Source organism: Sus scrofa, chromosome 13, assembly GCF_000003025.6.
Source record: "Sus scrofa isolate TJ Tabasco breed Duroc chromosome 13, Sscrofa11.1, whole genome shotgun sequence".
In the NCBI taxonomy this organism is placed as follows: Eukaryota; Metazoa; Chordata; class Mammalia; order Artiodactyla; family Suidae; genus Sus; species Sus scrofa.
This window is the reverse complement of record NC_010455.5, coordinates 203,203,791-203,227,561: the sequence shown is the minus strand read 5'-3', so window position 1 is coordinate 203,227,561 and position 23,771 is coordinate 203,203,791. Positions and strand designations below refer to the sequence as shown.

Below are 23,771 nucleotides of genomic sequence, written 5' to 3'. Positions count from 1 at the left end.
AATGTTTAATTCTGTTTCGTAGAAATCGCCCACATTCTGGGACCCAGGCTTGCAGCCTGAGGAGACTCTGAATTCCTTCCTCTTCAGTTCCAATAACAAAACAGGTTAATGACAAGCAGAGCAAATGGCACTTATTTTTCTCTTCCGATGACAGCCACAGCCTACGTGAATTTCTGCTGGAACTGTGATTGCAAAACCAAAATTCCCTCCAAAAAATGTTTAAAAGGCCTTATCTCAATAACCTGATATCTTCTGGTCAGCAGCCTCTTACTTTCTTTCCCTTTCAAGTCAAGCTTCTGGCATAAATAGCCTGGAGTCATCACTTTGTACAGTTTATCCATCAATTACTTAATCTTCAACCACCGCAACCTGCTTCTACTCCCATCGCTTATCTGAAAGCACTCCACCAACAGTCTGCTTTGAGTTGGGAAGAATTAGCAGAAAAGCAGTGACAGCTTATTCTTCTTTCCTGCTCTGCCAAGAATGCAGTCTTTACCAGCTCGTTCCTTGCACAGGAATCAGGGTCATGGATGAGGGAATAGCTGAGAAATGCAGAGTTACTAGGAGAAGAGAGTAGAATCAACATAGGAGATAAGAGGTGCTGGGGTGACAGAAAGGGCTTCCAAGGGCTGGATTGGAGAGGCTTTTGAAGAGCTCAGAGGGGAGTTCCCGTCGTGGCGCAGTGGTTAACGAATCCGACTAGGAACCATGAGGTTGCGGTTCGGTCCCTGCCCTTGCTCAGTGGGTTAACGATCCGACGTTGCCGTGAGCTGTGGTGTAGGTTGCAGACGCGGCTCGGATCCCGCGTTGCTGTGGCTCTGGTGTAGGCCGGTGGCTACAGCTCCGATTGGACCCCTAGCCTGGGAACCTCCATATGCCGCAGGAGCGGCCCAAGAAATAGCAAAAAAAAGACAAAAAAAAAAAAAAAAAAAAAAAGAGCTCAGAGGAAGTCCCCTCTGAGGAAAGGTAACTTGGAAGGTGGCAGATCACAGGGATGGAGTAGAGAGAATTTAGAAATTTGTGGGGCACTATGAATGGAATCGTCTTAGATGCTCTTTGCAAGGTTTCTGTAAAGATCCTAATTGCCTCATGGATATTCAACTGATGACATTTTCATACAGATCAGATGAGACTGGGAAAGATTCAAGATCAAGACTGAGCCACAGGGCACATTGGCTCTATGCAGGCTTCGGCTTCCAGGACCTACTTGTGAGCTTGGGTGTTTCTTCTGGTAACTGTCCTTGGCTTCTATGCTATGCTCATCTGCTTCTCCCCTGATTGCTCTGAATTTTCACTCTGACTCGCCTTTGTTGGCTCTTCATCCTTATCAGCCCATCAAGTTCAGGTGTGCCACTGACCCTCTCTTCGTACAGACGCAGTCCCCCTTATCCGCTCTCATGATGACACACAAAATCATCCCTCACTCCATCCTGTCCTTGCACATGTCACATGCTTTGCCCAACTCCAAATCCAAATGCCAATGGACACCCACAGACATCTCCAATACCTCTTCCTTTCAGGCTGAAGGGCCTTAGGATCTACTCAGTGACATAAGTATCAGATCCGTGCCCATTTTCACTGTTTTATCTTGAGAACGTAGACTTAATCACCTCCACTCCCAGCCTCTATGCCGTTAACCAAAACTTCTCCAAACCACAGTCCAGTAGTACCATTCCTGCACTTATGACTTTCCAGTGGCGATGGAATATTACTCAGTCATAAAAAAGAATGAAATCATGCCATTTGCAGCAACATGACGAGACTTAAAGATTATTATACTAAGTGAAGGAAGTCAGAAAAAAACAAGTCTCATGTGACATCATTTATACGGAATCTAAAAAATGATACAAATGAACACAATTATAAAACAGAAGTAGACTCACAGATGCAGAAAACAAACTTAGAGTTACCAAAGGGGGGAGGAGGAAGGAGGCATAAATTAAGAGCAGGAGATTCATGGATGCACACGACTATATATAAAATAGATAAACAACAAGGGCCTATGATATAGCATGAGAAACGGCATTCAAAACGGCAATCACCAAAATGGAAAAGAGTCTGAAAAAGAATATATATACACCTATTATACACACATTATAACTGAATCACTTTGCTGTACATCTAAAACTAACACAATGTTGTAAACCCACTACCCTTCAATTTAAAAAAAGACTTCCATGGCATCACATCTCCTCCACCAAGCAGCCTATGCTCCCATCGCAAGACGGTTTAAAGTCCCGTGAGTGGCCCTTCTGTCCCAGACCGCCCTGCTACTCTTCGGCCAGGCCGCCCATGGTCTCCCAAGCGATCTCGTCTTAATCCTTCAGATCCAGCTCAGACTCTGCCCCTTCAGAGCAGTTTCCCTGACATCTCCCCGGTGCCACCCCAATCCCTTGACACACCTTGACCCCGGCCCTGCCCAATTATAGTTATTTGTTCATACGTCTGTCTCCTACTCTAGTAAGTGGCTTGGGACAGGCACTGTGTCATTCACATTTGTTTACCTCCCAATGCCTCGCAATGTACTTTTCATTGTAAGAGATGCTCAGTAAACAGTCACGGGCTGTGTAAACAAATACGCACCGTGACGCGGTTGAACTGTGTTCCCTTCAAATCCATATGCTGAAGGCCTAACCCTCAAAGGACCTCAGAATGTCACCTTAGTAGGAAGCAGGGACACCGCAGGGGTAATTAATTTAAGATGAGGTCAGACAGGAGCAGGGTGGCCCCAATCCAATATGACTGGCGTCCTTATAAAAAGGGGACATTTGGACACAGACACCACGTGAAGCTGAAGTCAGAGACCTGGGCTGGGTGACACTTCCATGAGCCGAGGAACATCAAAAACTGTCGTCAGGAGTTCCCATCGTGGCTCAGTGGGAACAAATCTATCATCCATGAGGACGCAGGTTCGATCCCCAGGCTCACTCAGTGGGTTAAGGATCTGGCATTGCCATGAGCTGTGGTATAGGCTGCAGACGTGGCTGGGATCTGACCTTGCTATAGCTGTGGCTGTGGCGTAGGCCAGTGGCTACAGCTCCAATTCGACCCCTAACCTGGGAATCTCCATAGGTTGTGGGTACAGCCCTAAAAAGACAAAAACATTAAAAAAAATAAATAAATAAAACTGTCATCAGGAGTTCCCACTGTGGCGCAACGAGATCGGCAACATCTCTGAATTGCTGGGACTCAGGTTCAATCCCTGGCCCAGCACAGTGGGTTAAGAATCAGGCTTTGCTGCCACTGTATAGGTCACTACTGCAGCTTGGATCTGATCCCTGGCCCCAGAACTCCATATGCCCCAGGGAAGCCAAAAAGAGGGAAAAAAAATGTCATTAAACTGACCGGAAGCTAAGGAGAAGCCTGGAGCGGACTCCCCCTCACAGGCCTCAGACCAGCCCTGCCGACTCCTTGGTGTTGGACTTCCAGCTTTCAAATCTGTGAGACAAGACATTTCTGTTGTTTAAGCCACTCGATCCATGGTACCTTGTCAGGTCAGCCCCAGAACACTTACGCATTTCCTAAATGAATACATGAATCGATCGCTCAAAGCAGTTATTACCTGATTATCTGCAATGTGCCTTGTGCGAACTTTGCTAGGCAGCAAACACCACAGTGGTACGAGCCGGGTTTCCGTGCACCAGGCACCCTGCCTTTAGATCTAACGGAACAGGCTTCCTCCTCTCCCCATGAATATTTTGAAAGGAAAAATGTATTTTCCATAATTGTTCCCCACTAGATTCTTACGTCTGTGCAAAGAAAACTCTAGAGGCAGGAACTGCTACCAAAGAGTTGACGGATGGTTACAACATGCAAGCATCGAAAACAGCTGTCCCACATCATCTGTTTTCCTGCCTCGCCTTAGGTCGCAGGCACTGCCCTCTCTCCTCCGACCCCCTCTAGGTAAGCAGCGCTTTTCAGCAAATCTACGGAAACTGCCTTTCCTGAAATGTAAAAAGAAAACATTCACAGGTCATCATTCCCTCGTCAAATCCTGGTCCCTTCTTGGTGCCTCTCCCTGGGCGTCGTGTGCCAACCAGCAGAGATGCCGTGAATGGGTGGAGGAAGCCAGAAGCATGTGAGAGAGACGTCTCAGGGACCAAAGTCACGGATTCTCAAGCAGCCCTCGGTGCGTCACAGCCGGGGGCGTCGGGGGGCGGCTAATGTGTGCAGAGGGAGTGAGCAGAACCAAGAGCCAGACGTTCAGGAAATTTCCCTCGGACACGCGGGTTTCTTACAGATTCTGCCTCCAGCTCCTTCAGTCCCTTCACTCCAAACCTGGTCGAAAGCTCACGGCTTTCATTTAAGATGACTTTGACCAGGAAACCACAGGTTTTACTGTGAAATGATTACCGTGAAAATATGACACTTTTTAAACGCTTATGAAAATTGGCAAACATCGATGGGTTTGTGAGCGCGTCTTCCTGTTCCCCTTAACACCGCTTCCTTTTTTTCACTCGTATCTGGCTGTTACAGAACAGGCGGGACCATTTGCCTCTAAACACCAAAGCTGGAAGTGTGCCTTCAGGATTTTGTTGAGAATATAGATTTTGTTTTAATAATAAGAGAAATGAAGTATATCGGTTGGAGAAGCAAGAACTCAAATGTAGACTAAAATTAGGGTGTTATAAGGACGGTTTTCAAATCCTGCTCTTTTTCATTTTAAACCAGCAGGTCCATGAGTACAGCGACATGTACTTCTGGATGACAGAGTAACTCTGGTCAGGCTTAAGAGGAACACAACAGGCCAGCATCCCCAGGATACAGCTTGATTGCTAGTTTTATTACCAGGAATTGACACTGAGTTTGACAAGATCATCAAGAAGCCAACCACTTAGAAATTAAGAAAATCAGAAGGAGTGTGATGGATGGGGAGTCTGGGGTTAACAGACGCAAACTGTTCATTTAGAATGGATAAGCAGGAGTCCCCATCGTGGTGCAGTGGCTAACGAATCTGACTAGGAACCGTGAGGTGGCAGGTTCGATTCCTGGCCTCGCTCAGTGGGTCAAGGATCCGGTGTTGCCGTGAGCTGTGGTGTGGGTTGCAGACGCGGCTCGGATCCCGCGTTGCTGTGGCTCTGGTATAGGCTGGCGGCCACAGCTCCAATTCGACCCCTAGCCTGGGAACCTCCATATGCCGTGGGAGTGGCCCTAGAAAAGGCAAAAAGAAAAAAAAAAAAAAGAATGGATAAGCAGTGAGGTCCTGCTGTACAGCACAGGGAACTCTACCCAGTCTTTTGGGATAGACCATGATGGAAGATAATATAAGAAAGGGAATTATGCATATGACTGGGTCACTTTGCTGCACAACAGAAATTGCCACAACATTGTAAACTGTACTTTTAAAAAAGAAAAATTAATTATGAGGTGCAAAGGAGAAATTAAAGGTGTAATAACAGATTACTTATAAAACAAAACAAACGAGAACACTGGGTAAGATTCCTGAAAATGTGTTCAAAGTTGCTTTCAGGGGCATAGCCCGAAGTATTTCCATTATTAAAGGAAAGAAAGATGGAGTTCCCATTGTGGTGCGGCAGAAATAAATCCAACTAGGAACCATGAGGTTGAGGGTTCGATCCTTGGCTCAGTGGGTTAAGGACCCGGCGTTGCCGTGAGCTGTGGTGTAGGTGGTAGACACGGCTCAGATCCTGCGTTGCTGTGGCTGTGGTGTATGCTGGCAGCTATAGCTCCGATTCGATCCCTAGCCTGGGAACCTCCATATGTCATGGGTGCAGCCCTAAAAAAAAAAAAAACAAGCAAAAAAATAAAAAGAAAGAAAAGGATTAAGCTCTCAAAGACTTTAGAAAACAGACAAATATTAGAGACAAGAGCAGGAATAATAAAATTCGAAAGAAGATTGAATTAATTCAAACATTACAATAAGATATGATTGATAAATATGCACACATCCTCTCTTTGAAATAGCCAATAAATTTAGAAACAGGGGGAAGGAAAAAATAAAATGGGAAATGATACATATAGAAGACAATCAAAATGTGTAGAGGTCTATGTTTGGAACCCAAGAGAACTAACTGGGTCAAATCTTAAATCAGCCACTCTCTAGTAGTGAGATTCCAGGAATATTTATCTTCTTAAGATGGTTTTCTCTATAAACTCAAAATGGAAAACTTGTGAAAGGAAAAGATAATACCAACTACCTCTTAAAGTTTTTGTGCAAGTCCAGTAAGTACTTCACAGTGACCAGGAATTAATAAGCACTCAGGCATTATTCTAAACCATTCCTAAGACTTGCATGACGTTGGTTTGATTCGTAAAGCCCTACCACCCCCGTCTCCCATCTGCTCAGCACATAATCACTTAATGTTGCCCAACCAGGTCCGCCATGCAAGACGACATTTGTGATTTCATCTTCAAAACAATACAATTCCTAGAAATTGGTGAAAGGGCAAATTCTTCCCGACTTGAAGTGGAGCTGACACAGCCGTGTAAGAGCGGATGAGGGGGCAGCTGACATGGATTGACTTGACAAGGGTCAAAATTTCCTCCCCCAAATAAGTCCAGACAGCATGGCCTCATGCTACAAGATGCCTCCTACCACAGAGGTGACCTGGCGAGGCCCTGCCTGCAGAAAGGCAGACGTTGAAATGGCAAGAGTGGGAGTTCCCGTCATGGCGCAGAGGAAACGAGTCTGACTGGGAACGTTGAGGTTGCGGGTTCGATCCCTGCCCTCGCTCAGTGGGTTGAGGATCCGGCATTGCCGTGAGCTGTGGTGTAGGTCGCAGATGCGGCTCGGATCCAGTGTTGTTGTGGCTGTGGTGTAGGCCAGCAGCTGTAGCTCCAATTAGACGCCTAGCCTGGGAACCTCCATGTGCTGTGGGCGTAGCCCTAAAAAAAAAAAGACAAAAAGAAAAGAAAAAAGAAATGGCAAGAGGGATAGAACGTGTAAGAAGAGAACAAAGAAGAGCAAAGAAGAGAATTTAGAAAACAAGAGTCAGGAGGGGGGGACACGGAGGTGAAAAGGGACCAACTGGACACATAAGAGAAAAACCAGATTACTGTCATCCCTCAGTATCCACGGAGGACTGATTCCAGGACCCCTGCAGATGACAGGATCCTCAGATGCTTACGTCTCTTATATGAAGTGGCATGGTATTTGCATATAACCTAGGCACATCCTCCCGTATAATTTAAATCACCTCTAGATTACATATCCTACCTAGCACGATGTAAATGATATGTAAATAGTTTTAAATACAATGTAAATGCTAGGAAAACTTCAGGTTTCACTTTTTGCAACATTCTGCCATCTTTTTCCCCCAAATACGTTCTATCCATGGTTGGTTGACGTCGAGGATGCAGAAGCCACAGAGACAGAGGGCCAACTGCACCACTCCAACGGTGGCTAAAAACTAACACTTGCTGCGTGTCTGCTCCTGTGCTGAGCATGTCTCAGGGGATGACTCACTCGGTGCTCACCACACATCTCCCAGCAGGAGCCAGTGTTCTCCTCCACCGAGGGGACCCCCACCAAGTGAGGTCACCAGCCTGGGTCCTAGAGCGCGCCAATGGTCACAGCTAGCATCTACAGCAAAGCAGAGGTCCACAGTCCTCAGCCCCACGGCTCACTCCCCATCTCAGGGTCACAGGGAAGGGGCCCAGGGACCAAAGGGGCCTAAAGACGGAAGAGGTCACCATCAGGTCAATCCTACCAAAACCTGTGGAGCCGGAGGCTCGTGACCTTCCAGAACGCAGCTTCGGTGGAGGAATCGTGGCTCAAATCAGGCAGCAGATGACACTCCTTAGGAAGGAAAAGAAGGCCACAGGGGACCGCTGGCTTAAGCAAAGCGCTCCATCCAAGGAAAACAACAGCTAAAGAGACAAAAGTCCAAAGCAAGGGACGTGGGAAGGAGTGGGAAGGAATGGAGCTTCTGGGTCAAGCCTGAGAAATAGGACAAGCAAGGACAGTACTAACTGATAACGGATGGGAAACCGCAACGGGAAGAGAGAAATGCCCGCCAACATCTTTCCCAAAAGTAAAGTCCACGACAGTAGGTGCATCTTACCTGTGAACAGGGAGGGGCTCATCAGCAAAAAACAAACACCCCTTGGAGTTCCTGTCATGGCTCAGTGGTTAACGAATCCGACTAGGAACCATGAGGTTGTGGGTTCCATCCCCGGCCTTGCTCAGTGGGTTAAGGATCCGGCATTGCCGAGAGCTGTGGTGTAGGCTGCAGACGCGGCTCGGATCCCGGGTTGCTGTGGCTCTGGCGTAGGCCGGTGGCTACGGCTCTCATTAGACCCCTAGCCTGGGAATCTCCATATGCCGTGGGAGTGGCCCTAGAAATGGCAGAAAGACAAAACAAACAAACAAACAAACAACAAAAAACAAACAAAACCCCAATGTTAAAATGGGCACAGGACTTGAATAGACATCTCTCCAGAGAAGATACTCAGATGGCCAACAAACTCATGAAAAGATGCTCAGCATCACTAATCATTAGGGAAGTGCAAATCAAAACCATACTGAGACGCTACTTTATACCTACCAGGACGGCTATTACAAGACACATATTTTTTAAATTAGTGAGTGCTGGCAAGTATGTAAAGAAATGAGAACCCACCCTGGGTCCTGCTACAGGGACTGTAAAAGGATGCGGCACTGTGAAAAACAGTATGGTGGTTCCCCAAAAAATAAAACCTAGAAATACCATTCGATCCAGTAATTCTCCTAGTATAAACCCCAAAGAAACAAAAGCAAAGACTTGCACAAATATTTGCACACCTACATTTATATCAGCATTTTGCACAACAGCCAAATGGTGTAAGCAATCCAAGCATCCACTGATAGACGGATGGATGGATAAACAATGCAGCATAGACACACGATGGAATAATACTTGGCCTTGAAAAGGAAAGAAATTCTCACACGCACACACACAACATGGAGAAAACGTGAAGACACGATGCTAAGGGAAGTTAGCCAGCCCTACAAGGACAAATACTGTATGATTCTCCTTATATGAGATCCCTCAAATGGCCAAACCCATAAAGACAGAAGGTGGAAGGGTGGCTGTCAAGGACCAGGGACTACAGGGGAGAAGTGACTGATAATGAACAGGATTTCCTTTCAGGACAATAAAAATGTCCTGCCTCTAGACAGTAGGGCTGGTTGCAAAACACTGTGAATGTACAAGATGTCATGGAATTGTGGCTACCGTGGTCCATTTATATATACTTTGCATAAATTAATTCTGAAAATTTGAGAATCAATGAATTATAAATTCTATGCATAAAATATATGCCATCGATATTATACCCCTATAAAACTTAACAAAGAAAAACAAGAAGAAAGCAGAGACTCAACAGCTGAAGGGGAGCCGTAATCAGAACGAGTGGGAATATGGAGTCCTTTCTGCTGGCGTAGGGCAAGTTTTCCCACTCTGGGGCCCTGCCAGACATCAAGCAGATGGGGTATCTCTGGGGCAGCGGGGTTGGGGTGGGAGACAGCTGGAAGTGCAAGTTGGGGAACCACACTGGATTGAACGAAATTAAACAGGCTTCTTTACGGCACGACATTTTCGAGACTTCACAAAGTACACACGCAACGTGAATCTCAAAAGACGATTCATAGGCAGGGTTGACCAAACTTCTTTGATCTTTGCACCGTGTATGAGAAACAGACCCCACAGAATAACAAACTCAAACAAGTAAAGAAAAGACTGACTGAGTGGGGTTACAGCAGGAGTGGGGTGAGTCAGCAGGAAAGTACCATCAGGCCCCATGAATCTGAGTAACCAACCCTTAGCAAAATGCCTTTCTTACCTCCGAAATCGTCTTCTCTAACCATTCAAATCTCCCACATGGTGTTTGGGATGATAGGTTTTCCTTAGCCTGAAAAAGCGTCTCCGTTTTAGCTGATGGAGTAACAAGACAAGACTACCTGGCCACAGGTGATAAAGATGACCCAAGAAGGAGCTACAATTAGACAAGTGTGAAGAGCGTGTCAGCCTCAGCAAAACAGGAAACTGAAAAAGCGTGTGGGTGATACTCACATAAGTGCTGCACTTGAAGTCTAAAATGGGAAGGGTATATCTGTCAAAGAGTAATTCAGATAAAACTGCAGTTTTATCGCATGCAGTTGGGTTATCTTCCTTACAAATGATCTTCCGTAGGAGTCAGCTTGTAAACTGATTCTCAGAACAGGAGCGAAAAACAAGATTTACAAGACAGTGAGAACAGGGAGAAAAAACTTCAGTCTGGGGGTAACGAGTCTTACTTGCACCTTTTTTTGAGGGGTAAACAGGTTAGTTAATAACGAGCAAAGAGGGAATTGGGGCATTTTGTCCTTGAGAAAATCAAAGAAGTTTATCCAAAAAGTCCAATTTAGTTATTTATGGTTTCTCCAGCAAACTCATGACTCTTTGAGAGTTAGTGAGTCGTGAGGCCGTCCTGAAAGGCTGTGTCTGTGGAATATTGGCCACCCATCTCCCATCTCCTCCTCCACCTTAGTAAAGCCATCTCTCCACCATTTAGTTGCCTCATTACTCAGAACTCTTGATTCCTTAATTCCATGTCCAAATATAATGGGTACCTGTTTCTTTCCAAAGAGTCCCATCACCTGGCATGGTGCCAGGCTTCATACAAAACAGGGTCACTGCACACCCATTCTGACCCGCTGCAGATGGGTTGAAGAATATTAGCAATTGTTATTGCTTAAATGTGTACTGAACATTTCTTTCTGTACTTTTTCCACACCGAAAAGAAACAATAAGTTCAAATTGGCCAAAAATATGCAAACAACACCCCAGGGAAGGGGCCCACCTCTTGGCATCTTCCTTGAAAGTGGCAGTCTGCGAAAAACACTGAAAAGACCAGAAGTTTACATGTATCTTTAATGAGCAGATGAAAACGGGAAAAGGTGAGGAACTGAAATTCATAAAAGTCTTACCTGTCCCCCTTCCCAAGGTGGAGAAATGTGAACAGAAGTGTAAGTACGAAGCATGAGGAAAATGACCCTCTAGAGTAAAGTGAGGTTAAACCTCCAGTCTTGCCTTCCCACTTGCCACAGAGAAAGACAGACCCCTACTGAAAGGAGAATTATTCTCTTTCCCCAGAGATAAGTGTCTCCAATAACAACCAGGACTTATCAGAAGGACAAAAGTGATGTGGCAGATAGGTTAGAAGGGTCAACTTACTCTTCCCAAGAGTTCCTGAAGAAAAGAACTGAGGGAAGAGCAAAGAAGAAATATCAGCTGAAACTTTCCTAGAATTGAAGATAGGAATTCTCAAGTCGAAACGGCGCTCAGCATCATAAATAAATTGAAATCCACATCTCAACACACTGTAGGGGAACTGCAGAACAAGAAGGATAAGGAGAAAAATCTTAACAAGCCATCAGAGAGAAAGGCAAATTGTCCATGAAATCCTGATGATGAGACTGACAGAAGTGTCTCATGACTGATGATATAAGTCAGTGGATGATGGAATGTTATCTTCAAAATGCTGGAGGGAGGAGTTCAGTTGTGGCTCGGTGGTAACAAAGTATCCATGAGGATGGGGGGGAGGGGGTTGATCCCTGGCCTCACTCCATGGGATAAGGATCCAGCATTGCCATGAGCAGTGGTGTAGGTTGCAGACACGGCTCAGATCCCATGTTGCTATGGCCAATAGCTACATCTCTGAATCAGTCTGGGAACTCCCAAATGCCACAAGTACAGCCCTAAAAAACAAAGAAAGAAAAAGAAACTAAGCTATTCTTATTTACAGAAAATACTGTATCAAACCAAATAGTCCAGATTATACCACACTAACAAACAACCCCATATCAGGTCTAAACACTATAAAGTTTATTGTCACATAGGCCAAGGCCACTGCTGATCCAGGCTACATTTGCAGGCAGCTGTCCTTCATGTGCTGATTTATTATTTTATGGTATTTTGACCTTTTGATATGTTCCTATCAATATGTGCTTACACAAGCAGAGCAGAGAGAGCTGGAATATCAAGCTGACTGTGCCTAACTTCAAAAGTTTAGAGTCCTCCTCCATGCTAGGAAGACACAAGTAACCAAAATGTACAATTTTCTATGGAAAACATCCAAGAGAATCTACACATAAACTATTATAACCAGAGTTCCCTTGTGGCTCAACAGGTTAAAGATCTGCCATTGTCACTATGGCAGTTCGAGTCACTGCTGTGGCATGAGTTCCATCCCTGGCCCAAAGAAATGCCACATGCCACAGGTGCAGCCAAAAAAAAGGGGGGGGGGACATAAACTGTTATAACTGATGAGGAAATGTAACAGATAAAAAAATTAAAGAGTTCCCTGGTGGCCTAGCAGTTAAGGATTTGGCTTTGTCACTGCTGTGACTGAGGTTGAGTCCTTGGTCCAGGAACTTCTGCATGCTGAAGGTGCAGCCAAAGGAAGGAAGAAAGAAAGGAGGGAAGGGAGGGAGGGAGAGAGGAAAGAAAGGGAAGAAGAAGGAAGAAGTAAGGGAGGGAGGGAGGAAAGAAAGGAAGGAAGAAAGGAAAGAAGGAAGGAAGGGAAAAACATATCAAATTTATCAAGCGTCTGTGTTATTACAGTTAAAAAATGCGGAGTTCCCGTCGTGGCACAGTGGTTAACGAATCCGACTAGGAACCATGAGGTTGCGGGTTCGGTCCCTGCCCTTGCTCAGTGGGTTAATGATCCGGCATTGCCGTGAGCTGTGGTGTAGGTTGCAGACGCGGCTCGGATCCCGCGTTGCTGTGGCTCTGGCGTAGGCCAGTGGCTACAGTTCCGATTCAACCCCTAGCCTGGGAACCTCCACATGCCGTGGGAGCGGCCCAAGAAATAGCAACAACAACAACAACAACAAAAAAAAAGACAAAAGACAAAAAAAAAAAATGCATAACTTCAATCTAATCCAAAGAAACTATCAGGCAAATCCAAACTGAGGAACATTCTACAAAATAACTGCCTGGGACTCTCCTAAAATACCAAGTTCCTGAAAGACAAAGGAAATCTAAGGAACTATTACAGATTGAAGGTGATTCAGGAGACAAAACACGCAAATACAAGATGGGATTTGCTGAGATCCTGGACCAGAAAATGAAATTAGCAAGAAAAATGGCAAAGTTCAAATAAGATCTGAAGATTAATTAAGAGTACCATGTAGGAGTTCCCTGATGGCCTAGTGGTTAAGAATTCGGCATTGTCACTGCAGTGGCTCTGGCTATTGTTGTGGCTTGGGTTCATTCCCTGACCTGTGAACTTTTGCATGCCACTGGCATGGCCAAAAAAAAAAAAAAAAAAAAACACAAAACTGTGTCAATGTTAATTTCCTGATCTCAATAACTGAACTATTAGTGTTAACATTTTACACAACCAAGTAAAGGAAAATCTGGGTGAAAGATTTCTAGGAACACTCTATACAATTTTGCAACTTTAATGTTAGTCTAGAATTATTTCAAAATAAATATTTTTTAAAGCAGCTCCAAAATTAACAAAAATCTCATTCACAAGGGTATTAAAAACTACAAGGAAGGACAGGAAACTACACTCAAGGTCTTGTAAAAACCTCCAATGGAAAAAAATCTGAGGAAGTTCCCTGTGGCATGGTGGGTTAAGGATCTGGCATTGCTGCCACAGCTTTAGCACAGACTGCAACTGCAATGTAGGTTTTATCCCTGGCCTGAGAACTTCCGCATGCCACAGGTGCAGCCAAAAAAAAAAATCTGAAAAAGAGTATATGTGTGTGTGTGTGAATATATATGTATACATATATATATATGAATCACTTTGCTGTACACTTGAAACTAATACAACATTGTAAATTAACTATACTTCAATTAAAAAAAAAACTATAAAGGAAATTCCTGCTGTGGCACAATGCCTAAAGGATCTGGCATTTCTGTGGCAGCACGGGTTGGATCCCTGGCCCAAGCAGTGGATTAAGTGTATGGCATTGCCACAGCTGCGGTGTAGGTCACAGCTGTGGCTCAGATTCAACCCCTGGCCTGGGAACTTCCATATAATGTGGGTGCACCAAAAAAGGAAAAAAAAAAAATAAGGAAGGTATCAAAAGCTAAATCTAACTAAAGATGTACCAGACTGGCATATTATAAAATGTTATTAAAGAACATTTAATGAACAATTCCACAAATAGCAATAAAATAAATAAAACAAAAAGACATGAGCTATATACAGACATACCATGTTCATAGATAGAAAGATGCTATATCATAAGTATGATGCCATTTCTCCCTGTAGCTAAAAGATCTGGAAAGAGGGCTTAAAAGAACAAGATGAGGAAACTTACCCTATCAAAGCAAAATGCTATAAAGAAAGCAATGAAAGCACTCTGGTATTTGGGCAGAAACAAGCAAAACCACAAAACCATGACAAAACAGAGCAGACACCCTAGAAGCAGACCCACAGATTTTTGAACTAAACTTGACAAGGGAACCTAAAATTCATATGTAGAATAAAAGGCCCCAAATAGCTAAATACATTATAAAGAAAAACAAAGTAGGAAAACTTGGTCAGTTTATTATGACTTAGGGTAAAGCCATACTAATTAAGTCAATGAGGCATTTGCGAGGTGTAGACACACAGACCAAAGTTATGGACTGCATTGTTTCCCCTCAAAAAAGCTCTAACCCCAATGTGAGTATATTTGGAGACAGGGCTTTTAGGAGATAATTAAGGATAAATGAGGTCTTAATATTAGGTTCTAATCCAGTTCATGACCTTATAAGAAGAGGAAGGGGAGTTCCCGTCGTGGCACAGCGGTTAACGAATCTGACTAGGAACCATGAGGTTGCAGGTTCGATCTCTGGCCTTGCTCAGTGGGTTGGGGATCAGGCATTGCCGTGAGCTGTGGTGTAGGTTGCAGACGTGGCTAGGATCCTGCGTTGCTGTGGCTCTCGTGTAGGCTGACAGCTCCGATTAGACCCCTAGCCTGGGAACCTCCATATGCTGCGAGAGCGGCCCAAGAAATGGCAAAAAAAGACAAAAAAAAAAAAAAAAAAAAAAAGGAGAAGAGGAAGGGACACTGTCCCTTCCCTATAAGGACACAGCCAGAAGGCTGCCATCTGCAACACAGGGACAAGGTTCTCATGAGAGCCCAACTCTGCTGACACCCTGATCTCCCACTTCCAGCCTCCAGAATTATGAGAAAATAAATTTCTGTCATCTAAACTACCCCAAGCTATGGCATTGTTACTATGGCAGCCTGAGCAGATCAAGACAACCAATAAAACAGAATATACAGCCCAGAAATCTACATCTCTATGCACAGAAATAGTATTACAAATCACGAGGGAAAGGATCACTATTTGTGAATTATTGTTCGGAAAAATCCAATTTGAATCCCTAGCTCACAACATCCCAAAAGGAAACCCAACAAGGATTAAAACCTAAACATGAAAAGCAAAACTTGAAGACTTTTTTTTTTTAATGGCCTCACTTAGGGCATGTGGAAGCTTCTGGGCCAGGGATCAAACCCCAGCCACAGCTGTAGTAACGCCAGATTTTTAACCCACTGCACCAGGCCAGGGTTCAAACCCTCACCTCTGCAGCAATCTGAGCCACTGCAGTCAAATTCTTAACTCATTGCACCACAGCAGGAACGTCAAGACTTGAAGACTTTTAGAAGAAAATATATGAGATTATCCTTAAAACCTTAAACTAGGGAAATTTTTCCTTTTTTTTTTTTTTTTTTTTTTTTGCTTTTTAGGGCCACACCTGTGGCATATAGAGTTCCCAGGCTAGGGGTCTAATCAGAGCTACAGCTGTCGGCCTACACCACAGCCACAGCAACACAGGATCCGAGCCGAGTCTGCAACCCACACCACAGTCCACAGCAATGCCAGATCCTTAACACACTGAGCGAGGCCGGGGATCAAACCCGCAACCTCATGGTTCCTAGTTGGAATCGTTTCCACTGTGCCACGATGGGAACTCCTCCGGGAAATTTTTCTTAAGGCAGAAAAAAAGCACAAACCAGAAGTGAAAATTTGGCCAACTTCACTAAATTAAGAATGAAAAAATACTGGTCAAAAAATGTAAAAATATAAGCCATAGATTTATAGATAGTAGCAGACATTTGCAATGTGTATTACTGAAATGAAAGCTCTAGAATCTCTTCTAAAAATTTCTAAATCAGTTTTTAAAAGACACCCCAAAATGTAACATAAGCAAAAGACATAAACAAACAACTCACAAAAAATGATTTATATATACATATATCTATAAAATTATACATACATATATATAAAAAGACACTTTACTAGAATCAGGCAAATGCATGTTCAAACAGAGATACTGTTTCATAGCCACCAAATTAACAAAACTTTACAGGTCCGATAATTCTAAGTGTTGATGAAGCTGTGCAGAAACAGAAATTGTACACTGCAGGTGGAGATATAAATTAGTACAGCCATCCTGGAAAGCATTCTTAAGCATCTAGGGAAGGATGGAGATAACGTGCCCTTTTGCCCAGTTACTCTTTTCTAGAAATGCACACTAAAGGGAAATCACACGTGTGTGCAAAAGGAGACAGGAAGGTACGAGAATGTTGTTGTCACACTGTGACATCCCAAGAACTTTCCAAGTAAGTTAGAATCACAGGAAAAACAAATAGAGACTAAATGCAACTGTCATAAAATCCTAATTACCCCCAATTCCAGGCACACCACCTCCTTCATCTCAGGCAACAGAAAAGCAGATAAAACATGCTATCTGGGACACAAGGTGAAGCTCAGAGAAGAAAACCCATTTCACACAAGGACAGACACAAGCAGGGACAAGTCCCTCACATTACAGCTGAAGGTACAGCTGAACCTGCCCCTGTTAAATACACTTGACATAAGAAAGAAATGGCAGGGCGTTCCCGAAATGGCTCAGCAGAAACAAACCCGACTAGCATCCATGAGGACGCTGGTTCAATCCCTGGCCTTGCTCAGTGGGTTAAGGATCCAGTGTAGCCGTGAGCTGTGGTGTAGGTGGCAGACGTGGCTTGGATCCTGCATTGCTGTGGCTCTCGTGTAGGCTGGCGGCTACAGCTCCGATTAGACCCCTAGCCTGGGAACCTCCATATGCCCAGGTGTGGCTCTAAAAAGACAAAAAAAAAAAAAAAAAAAAAAAGGAAAGAAAAAGAAAGGCAGAGGAGGAGTTCCCTCTGTGGTGCAGTGGGTTAGGAATCTGACTGCCACAGCTGAGTTGCTCTGGATGCATGGGTTTGATCCTTGGCCCAATACAGTGCGTTAAGGATCCCATGCTGCCACAACAGCCCAGGAACTTACATATGCTGAAGGTACGCCCATAATTTTTTTTTTTTTAATGGCAGAGCAAATATACATAATTACAACAGAAAAAAAAGAGAAGCAAAGTGCAGAAGCCAATACCCTCCCAGAAGTAGATGAAAAGCTCTCACACACGTCCTGGTGATGCTCAGCAAACACCAGAGAACTATCTCTGGATGTTTATTTCTCCATCCCTAGTGTTCTGATTTGGAACACTTCATCAGAAACGGGAGTAATGAGGACTTTTAACTACGATTTTTTTGGTTTGGCTTTTTTTTTGGTTTTTTTTTTTCTTTTTTTTTTTCTTTTTTTTTTTGTCTTTTGTCTTTTGTTCTTTTAGGGCTGCACCGCGGCATATGGAGATTCCCAGGCAAGGGGTCGAATCAGAGCTGTAGCCGCCAGCCTACACCACAGCCACAGCAACTCAGGATCCGAGCCTCATCTTTGGCCTATACCACAGCTCACGGCAACACTGGATCCTTAAACCACTGAGCGAGGCCAGGGATCGAACCCGCAACCTCATGGTTCCTAGTGGGATTCGTTTCCACTGCCCCATAACGGGAACTCCGAACTATGATTTTTATCTTTATTTTTGGCTTTTTTTTTTTTTTTTAGGGCTGCACCCACAGCATATGGAGGTTTCCAAAGTAGGGGTTGAATTGGAGCCACAGCTGCTGGCCTACGCCACAACCACAGCCACAGCCACATGGGATCCAAGCCATGTCTTCGACCTACACCACAGCTCAAGGCAATGCCAGATCCTTAACCCACTGAGCAAGGCCAGGGATTGAACCCGAGTCCTCATGGATACTAGTCGGGTTGGTTACCCCCGATCCACAACAGTAACTCCTAAACTATGATTTTTAATGCTGTCTGTGTAATACTATGCACTTCAGGCTTTAAAAATGTTGACCACACCCTAAGCTACCCCCCAAAAAAGTTTTTACAATAAATGATCTCCTGCTATAAGAAACTAAGAACATGAAATCACTGCAACAAGAAAGGACACGAGATGGAGTTTCCCGGTGGCTCAGTGGGTTAGGGATCCAGTGTTGTCACTGCTGTGGCCCGGGTTTGATCCATGGCCAGGGAACTTTGGCACACCATGGGCATGGCAAAAAAGTAAAAAATAAAGGAAAAGAAAGGACAAAGCAAAGGAATGAGATTAAAAAGGGAACCTGCCGAGTTCAGAAAACAAACAACCTGAGAGCAAAACACCTTTAAAAAACTAATACATGAAGTAGGAAGAGTTAGACACACAATAGACTGAGTTGAAAATTTAACTGTAACGCCCAGGAATGGCTTCAATAGTTACAGAGAATCAGAAGTTAAAAATAAAAGGGGTAGCGGCCAAAACTGAAACATCGAATTAAGTACTGTGGCCCTAACATTAGTCATTTTGTCCCAGCAATTCTGCCATTGCTCAAAACAGTTTGGGTACATTTGGGGGCAATCTTCATACCTCATTCCTTTTTTTTTTTTTTTTTTTTGCTTTTTTTGCAGCATATAGAGATTCCCAGGCTAGCAGTCGAATCAGAGCTACAGCTGCCAGCCACAGCCACAGCCACAGCCACGCCAGATCCAAGCCTCATCTGCAACCTACACCACAGCTCCCAGCAACCCTGGATCCCTAACCACTGATCAAGGCCAGGGATCGAACCTGCAACTGCATGGTTCCTAGTCGGATTCATTTCCAGTGCTCCACGATGGGAACTCCTCATCCCTCATTCTTGATCTGAAACGATTTTATACAACATGGTTAAGTGCTTTGGCAAACAGGCAAATAACAGTAACAGGGACAACTCTGCTAGTACTTATCCTGGTACAGTGGTAAAAATTTATAGCTATGGAACCCTTTCATCCTCCTAAGCACCCCCAGTGAAATACGTATTCCTATTATCTCTGATTTCAATTAGGAAATTGAGGCATAGAGAAGTTAAGTGACTTGCCAAGGTCACGGAACAAGTACCTGACCGAGCTGGGATATGAACCCAGGCATGTGGGCCCAGTGTTCAAACGCCTTCTCGCTTCCCGACGGAATGAATGGAGGGTCATCTATTTCCTTTACCCATCGTGTTCTCCAAAGACTTCTGGCTCTTTTTCTTCTATCAAGCCTATGGGAAAATGTTCCAAATTAGATCAAAATGTAATAATAAATATTCTGGTGATGGGTTTCTTTAAATACATCTCATTCCAATTCTGGTTTTCAACGAAGGCCACATACATGGTCAAAAACCTCTGTAAATCCCCTCACCCACCCCTTCACTTTGCCTCTTCGGATACAGGTTCACTCCCTTTGGAAGCAAAGAAAAATCTGGTCAAACCCATAGGAGGCCAGCCGCATGGCTGAAAGGAACCCCAGGCCAAGAGCAAAGGAGAAAAGGCTGCAGTTAGGAGGGCTGGAGGGAGCCCCTCGCCCATCCAAGGGGCTTCAGGAAGGGACAGTAGAGGAGAAAGGTCGACAGAGCGGCCGAAGAGGCTCCCAACCTGGGGACACCCAAGAGCACAGCACCAGTGCGTGGGGGCGGGGGCGGACAGAAGTGAAGCTGGAAGCTCCTGACTGTTGACCGAAGGATGTGGCCGTTCAAAGTCTGCCAGGTCTCAGTCAGCACCGTATCTAGGGCGAGAGGCCGACCAGGGCCAGGCCGCGTTTCACAGCCACTGGAACCGGCATCCAGGACGAGGATCGAGTTTTAGCAGGAGCAAGTAAAACCGGCAGCGACATGGATGGAACTAGAGAGTCTCATACGAAGTGAGGGGAGTCAGAAAGAGAACGACAAACACCATATAATGTCACTTCCCTGCGGAATTGAATACCTGGCACAAATGAACCTACCTACAGAAAAGAAACAAACTCATGCACACAGAGAAGAGACTCATGGTGGCCAAGGGCTGGGGGAGGAACTGGGAGGGACTGGGGGTTTGGGGTTAATAGATGTTAACTGTGGCATTTGGAGTAAACAGGAAATGAAGTCCTGCTCTAGAGCACAGGGAACTATATCCAGTCACTTGCGATGAAACAGATGGAAGATGATACGAGAGAAAGAATGTATCTATACGTATGACTGGGTCACTTGGCTGTACAGCAGAAAGTGACAGAACAAATCAACTACAACAATACATAATAATAATAATATAATAAACAAATAAACAAATAAATAAATAGAAAAGAAAAAAAATTTTGATCAGCATCAAACCAGGGAAGCATGTTGAGGAGGCAAAGGGCTCCCCTGGGGTTCTGGGGCCTGGCTCTGAGCCCACGTCAAACCCCAAACCCAGGCAGGACTTCTAGGAAGTGATGGAGCCCCTGACAGGCTTCCAGGATTGGTCTGAGTTGCACCTGTCTACGACCTGCGGCCAGCTGAGCCGTCTCCTTATGAAAGGATGAACTTGATCCCTGCAAGGAAGCTTAGCCAGGCATGTAGCCACTCCTAAAATCAGAGATTACCTGTGGTTCTTGTTTATTCAAAGCACCTACTTAGAAATCCTACAAAGGAAAGAATGCCTATGTCTGGTAGAATCTTTGCAAAGATGGCACGGTCCTTGTCAGTTTTTGGAGGTTTCAGCTTAGTGAAATATCATTACACCCTGAGTGGCATTTGCGGGAGCTAAATATCAGTGGACCTCACACTGAAATCCTCAGCACATATCAGAGCTCAACTATGTTTTAATTAACCTTACAAAGGAACTATAGAAAATGAACTGACTCAAAAAGAGAAGGGAACGAGTCCATGGACAGAGCGTACTGGTATTTTTATTTCTGCATTTATTTACTGGCCTCGCCTGCAAAACGCAGAAGTCCCCAGGCCAGGGATGGAACCAGCGCCACAGCAGTCACCAGAGCCACAGCAGTGACAGGCTGGATCCTTAACCCGCTGAGCCACCAGGGAACCCCCCAAACAGGTCTTAACAGATAGGCAGTCATTCCTTAAAAAGAAAATATATGTAGGAGTTCCCGTCGTGGCGCAATGGTTAACACATCCGACTAGGAACCATGAGGTTGCGGGTTCCATCCCTGGCCTCGCTCAGGGGGTTAAGGATCTGGCGTTGCCATGCGCTGTGGTGTAGGTCGCAGACACAGCTCGGATCTGTCGCTCTGGCGTAGGCCGGTGGCTACAGCTCTGATTCCACCCCTAGCCTTGGAACCTCCATATGCCACAGGAGTGGCCCAAGAAATTGCAAAAAGACAAAAAAAGAAAAAAAATTATATATGTAGATAGACAGACAGACAGACAGACAGATGGGGGGGTGGTTAGCATGTCGTACTTTACTTCCCAGGGCTCTCCTCTCTTGTAACTGGAAGTTTGTACCCTTTGAGCCCCTTCACCCATTTGTGCCCCCACTTAACTCCCTGAACCACCCCCTCCTCCACCCCCAGCCTCTGGCAACCACCAATCTGTTCTCTATGAGTTCAGTTCTTTGGGGGTTCTGTTGGGGTTGGTTTTAGATTCCACATAGACGTGAGATCCGACAGGATTTGTCTTTCTCGGTCTCACTTAGTCACTACAAGGAAGAGAGTCCGTGCTCTCTCTTTGAACCAGTTTGCCTCTCACACGTAGCTGTTTAAAAGACAACTCACCAAGGATGGGCATCTACAAGACTGCATAACCGAACGGAAACATGTTAGGTGTGTAAAGATGGGCAGAAGCAATATGCACACAGCTACCAATGCGCCGCTAGGAATTTCCAGTCTGTCAGACACGCTCCACCGCAGCCCTTCCCCACCCCCACCCCTCGCCAGCGCACCCCGAATACGACCCGCCCCCAAATCTCTGTTCATTAAATTCTACTCCTCCCTCTCGTGGGGCAAAGGGCAGGAACTGTAAGTGAGGGAGACACAGGCTGGGAAGGGATGGTCCTATTTGCAAAAGATAAAGACATGAGCAATTTTCTTTTTAGTTTGTCACACTAACACAAAGGGAGGGTGGAAATCAACTCTCTGATGACTGCTGACTTGGAAAGGGTTTTTCATTCCTGAAAGCAGTATTTATCCCCAACGATTCAGAAACGGAAACAAACAAAAAAGTGAAACAGAAACAGGATCTTTTTTTTAAATCAAATGCAATTATGTATCACAGATCTTACACACGCGCGCACAAATACGACTGGCACAAATATTGCAAAACTGCTGGTAATGAAATTATAAAGCAGCTTACTTGCATTTAGGAAGGACCGACCTAAAGAGACTTCCTTCTTGCCTCTTCCACCAAGTCAAAACCTTCCTGGCACTCCGTGAAAAGATGTCTTTTCACCATCTTGCCTGCCAGTCCCTCCTTGACGCCTACACTCCGCTGGGAGCTGTCTGTGCAGGGTGCTAAGGAGATGACTTTTTTTTTTTTTTTTAAGATTGGGTTATTCGTTTTAACTGTGAGATGTTTCTGTCTAGTGTTAATTCCCTAATCGCATGGTTGCAGGCCACCCCAGCACACGACTTCCTTGCGGTGTGGTGTGAGTAGGAGTAACACCTTCTAAATGAATACATTGTTATTAATGGCAAGAAATAAATAAAGCATCCCACTTTAAAATGGGCAAAAGACATGAACAGACATTGGTTTTCTGAAGAAGACGTACAGGTGGCCAACAGGTACAGGAAAAAGGCGCTGGCATCAACAACCATCAGGGAAAGGCAAATCGAAACCACAGTGAGAGAGGACCTCTCACCTGCTGGGATGTCTATTACCAAGAAGAGATAACAAATGCTGACCAGGATGTGGAATAAAGGGAACCCTTGCGCACTGCGTTTGTGGGAATGCTTAGGGGTGCAGAAGCCACAAGGAAAAACAGCATGGAGGTTCCTCAAGAAATCAGAACTGCCATATGACCCAGCAATCCCACCTCCGAAGATACAGCCCAAAGGAAATGAAAACATCATCTCAGAGCGCTCGCTGTACTCCCATGTTCACTGCAACATTATTCACAACAGCCAAGGTGGAGACCCAATATATACATGGAATGTTCTCAGCCTTAAGAAAAAGGAAGAAAAAAATCCTGCCCTCTGCAAACGACAAGGATGACCCCAGAGGGCATTATGCCCCGTCGAAGAAGCCAGAAGGAGAAAGATAAGCACTGCATGACTGATACAGAGACTCTTCATTAAAAAAAGAGAAAAAGAGGAAGAAACGTGGAAATCATAGAAACAGGAGAAAAGTGACTTCCAAGGGCTAGAGCAGTGAGGAAAAGAGAGGTTCTGAGGAGCCACGGGCCAGCAAGGTGACTACAACTGAAAACACTATATTGCATAACTGAAAATCGCTAAAAGGGCAGAACTTGAATGTTCTCAACAAGATCAGTTTTTAACATGAATCCACCGTTAGACCAAGTTTGATCACATCTGGTCTGGAACCTTTCCTTTTCCTGGATCTAAAAAGAGGAAAGCAAGGGGGTCAGGCTGGCAGGAGGCGGCCCTCGGGCGTGCGCGGGCGGGCAGAGGCGCGCGGACCCCCGCCCCCGCGCCACGGCCCCGGGGCCTCACCTCGCGCGCCCCGCGCCGCCCGCGCCCCCGCGCTCCCGGCCGCGCGCCCGCGC

The 23,771-nt window shown here is 45.1% G+C and overlaps 1 protein-coding gene across 1 annotated transcript in view; it reads right to left on the bottom strand.

Annotated features, from left to right (window-relative positions):
- The window catches only part of B3GALT5 (beta-1,3-galactosyltransferase 5), a 41,733-nt gene extending 22,524 nt beyond the window's left edge, over positions 1-19,209 (bottom strand). The window contains 1 exon segment of the mRNA XM_021070992.1: positions 18,907-19,209. The gene's annotated coding sequence lies outside the window, so the exon portion shown is untranslated.